This window comes from Otolemur garnettii, unplaced genomic scaffold (assembly GCF_000181295.1).
Source record: "Otolemur garnettii isolate 467f Iridium unplaced genomic scaffold, OtoGar3 scaffold00017, whole genome shotgun sequence".
In the NCBI taxonomy this organism is placed as follows: Eukaryota; Metazoa; Chordata; class Mammalia; order Primates; family Galagidae; genus Otolemur; species Otolemur garnettii.
The window spans coordinates 5180585-5184881 of NW_003852412.1; the positions used below are offsets into that span (position 1 = coordinate 5180585).

The window sequence follows — 4297 nt, forward strand, 5'->3', positions numbered from 1 at the left end:
CCACAATAAAAAATTTAAATAAGAAAAATAAAATCATGAAGACACGTCAAAGGACATAGGAAGGGGCTCAAAGCACCTCCCACCAGCCTGGGATAATTGAAACATCAAAATAAGTAGAAATAGACTATAACCTAAGGTGACCAGACATCCCGCTTTTGGCGGGACAGTCCTGATTTTTAATAATTTGTCTTGTGTCCCATGGCGTTTTTAAAAAGTCTCGATTTTTGGAAAGAATGCACCACAAGCTAGGGAATGGGCAGGAGAACAGGAAGGGAATATAAGGTTTTCGGCTGCCATGTGGCTATTTCACCAGCATATGAGTTTTATATTATTTTTGTTAATTTTATAATATTAAACTGTAATAATAACAAATAATTGTTGAGAAGTGATTATCGAGAACTGCTTATCAAAGTATGCATTGTTGTCAGGCCCCGCCCCTGCCCTGCCTGTCAATGGTGTCCCACTTTACCAATGTTAAAATCTGGTCACCTTACTATAACCCCAATGAATAAAACAGAAAGCACGCATCCAAACCAGTATGAGTCCAAAGAAGGAAAGAAAACTTTCCCTTACAGTAAATTCTAAATAATCTGTGTAGAAGAAATGATGGAATTAGATAATTACATTTGGCAAATTGCATAGTAAAAGTTAGTTCAACCAAGAAGCAGCCATGGTATAGTAGTCAATAAAAATGTGATGAGAAAAGAAATACAGGCCATTTTGTGAAGAGATGAAGACAGAGCGGTTGCGACCCCGCTGACCTCCAGCAGTACTCGGCTTGTCCACGTAGAACTCGGGAGTAGGAGAAGCAGAATCCAATCTCTTCTCCCTCCCCACTCCTGTGAGATTTTTTTGATCTTCAGCTATGTTTTTTCACTTTGTGAAGAACCTTATCATCAAACGCAATGGCTAGCAAAGTTACCAAGACAGACGCTGGCTCCACCAACTCCTGTGTATTCACTGGGAATCTCAACAGTCTTGTGGTGAAGAAGTCTGATGTGGAGGCTATTTTCTAGAAATATGGCAAAATTGTGGGTTGCTCTGTTCACAAGGGCTTGGCCTTTATTCAGTATGTTAATGAGAGAAATGCCTGGGCTGCTGTAACAGGAGAGGATGGCAGAATGATTGCTGGCCAAGTTTCGGTTTTTTTTTTTTTGAAAGACAGAGTCTCACTTTACCGCCTTCAACAGACTGCCATGGCTCACAGCAACCTCCAACTCTTGGGCTTAGGTGAGCCTCCTGTTCAGCCACCAGAGTAGCTGGGACCACAGGCTCCCGCCACAACGCCCAGTCATTTTTTTTATTGTTGTTGTTGCAGTTTGGCAGGGGCAGGTTCGAACCTGCCACCCTCAATATATGGGGCCGGCGCCCTACTGACTGAGCCACCAGCACCGCCCTGCTGGCCAAGTTTTAGATATTAATCTGGCTGCAGAGCCAAAAGTGAATCAAGGAAAAGCAGGTGTGAAACGATCTGCAGCCGAGATGTACGGGTCAGTACCAGAACACCCCTCTCTGTCGGCTCTACTCATCTCCTCTTTGACTTGGACTATGACTTTCAAAGGGATTATTCTGACAGGATGGACAGTCACCCAGCACATGTTCCTCCTCCTCCTCCTATTGCTCGGGCTGTGGGGCCCTCAGAACGCCAGCGTGTATCAGGAAACACCTCACAAAGGGTGAAAAGTGGCTTCAATTCTAAGAGTGGACAGCGAGGTTCCTCTTCCAAGTCTGGAAAGTTGAAAGGAGATGACCTCAGGCCATTAAGAAGGGATTGATCCAGATAAAACAAAAGCGGATTCTTTACTGGAAAACCTGGGAAAAACTGAAAAGGAGCAGAGCAAACAGGCAGCGGCAGAGCTGAAGAGTAAGACAGAAGAGGAGCAGAGCAGCAGCTCCCTGAAGAAAGATGAGACTACTGTGAAGATGGAGTCTGAGGGGGTGCAGATGACTCTGCTGAGGAAGGGACCTACTGGATGTCGATGATAATGAAGATGGGGGAAGACCAGCTGGAGCTGATCAAGGATGATGAAAAGAGCCTGAGGAAGGAGAGGATGACAGAGACAGCACCAATGGCAAGGACAACTCTTAAGCACATAGTGGGCTTTAGAAATCGTATCCCATTATTTCTTTACCTAGGCGCTTGTGTAGATCAAAATTCTCACCAGATCCTCTCCCCCTAGTATCTTGGCCACATGCTCACTGTTGTCCCCATCCTTGTCCTTCCCACCTTCATCAACTCATATTGCCCTGCACCGAGTCCTATTTTCACTTCCTTTGATGCTCCTAGTAGTTTTGTTAAGTCTTAACCTGTAATGTTTTGCTTTTAATCTTGATACCTCTTTATGACTTAACAATAAAAAGGATGTATGGTTTTTAAAAAGAGAGAGAAAAGAAACATAGTTTCAAAGTAACTCCCCACAAACCACTTAATAATTACAAAAGAAAAGAAGAGTAACTTTATAGTGGCAAAACTTGACAGCACCTTACTCAAATGAGCAAAGTTAATATCACCAGTAATGTAAAAAAAAAAAAGAAAGTCATGTACCATCTCATAGCACACAGTGAGGACACAGTATCTCTGTCATAGACTAGGCTTATGAACTTGGCCAAATAGTTCACCTCTTTAGACTTTGTTCCTTCACCTGAAAAAGGAAAGAAGTATAATAGGTAATTTCCTCTGCAGCTCTACATTTCTACTCTTCTAATACTTAATAAATTCCTCTCAATACACGTCATCAAGTTCAGAACTAGAGGCTTTTCTCAGTTAAAGTGGCTGGTGTTCTTATATAAGCAAATTGGGTGCAAAGCTCACAAAATGATATGTATGACATAAATAGCTAAACTTTCAAACTTGAAATAATTTCATGGGGACTACTAGAAAAGTCACAAATTGATAGCTTTTAAAGCAATAATCATCATTCCTTTCAAGGAAATGCCTGAGTTTCTAACCAGGGTGGGGAAATGATTATATGGAAATGAGTGCTTATATAAATAAGTGCTTGCAACAATTTTCTTCCTTAAGTTCACCATGGCTCAGCACCTGTAGCACAGTGGTTATGGTGCCAGCCACATGCACCGAGGCTGGCAGGTTCGAACCTGGCCCATGCCAGCTAAACAACAATGTCAACTGCAACCAAAAAATAGCCAGGCATTGTGGTAGGCGCCTGTAGTCCCAGCTACTTGGGAGGTTGATACAAGAGAATATCTTAAGCCCAAGAGTTTGAGGTTGCTGTGAGCTATGACACGATGGCACTCTACCAAAGGTGACAAAGTGAAACTCTGTCTCAAAAAAAAAAAAGAAAGAAAGAAAGAAAGTTCACCATGGCTCCACTACCTAGTGAACACAATTCAGAAGCTTAGCAAAGTCTCTGGGGCATGGAAAAAGCCCCAGGTCTTTCAGGAAAGGCACTCACATATTCCAGTCACTAAAAGCACCTTCAATAGAGGGCAGATACACATCTCTGCTTGGCCCAAAGTCACTGCTTTCTGAAGTGTACAATTAAAGTCATTTAGTTAAGCAGGAGAGAATGGCCCAGTAAAATAACTCAAGCTCTCACAGGGCAATTCAAATAAGCGGCAACCTCATAAATAAATGCAGTCATATCAATATTCAACTGGCAAACCATCAAAAAGTGAAGCCTGAACTGATCTTATTATACCATTTGGCATCAGCTATCAACTTTTATGCAAACAGAAGCACATTAATTGGTTAATTAGTAATCTTTTAGGAAGGGAAGAGCCAAATCACTATAATTATTTTTATTAAATTTTTATTATGCCTTCAATATACAGAACAAAGTATATAAATTCAAACTATTTGAGTTACAAATGCTTCTGGCAAAGAGCAAGTTACTAATGTTCTTTGTTTTTTTAAATTATTCTTCCTTCATACACTAAAAACAGAAGCTAATTATAACACCCTTGAATCATGTGGGTCTTTTTTCTCTCCTTTATCACCTCTATGTAGCTGGTCACAAACTCCTGTCAATTCTTCACTCACCTGGCCACCCTTACAAGGCCCTGATCTCACCATACTTGGTTTCTACACAAAGTGTCTACTATGGCTTGCTAGGTCTTTCAAAATCTACTAATCAATACAACATGAGAACTATTTCTCCAACTCTGCATCACTGCAAAGCCAACCAAATTCTTTCTACTCAAAAAGTGTTAATCAGGATTGTAGGACAGAAATAAGACTTGAGGTAGTCTTCTACAGATCTTGAAGTTCCCTCTAATCTATCCTTAGACACTAGTTTGGTACACACAATCCTAACCCATCTATCTGTCCTACTATCCA

General features: G+C 41.2%; 1 pseudogene; it reads left to right on the forward strand.

Annotated features, from left to right (window-relative positions):
• The first annotated feature begins 893 nt into the window (after positions 1-893).
• LOC100950390 lies at positions 894-2089 on the forward strand (annotated as a pseudogene).
• The last annotated feature ends 2208 nt before the right edge of the window (positions 2090-4297 follow it).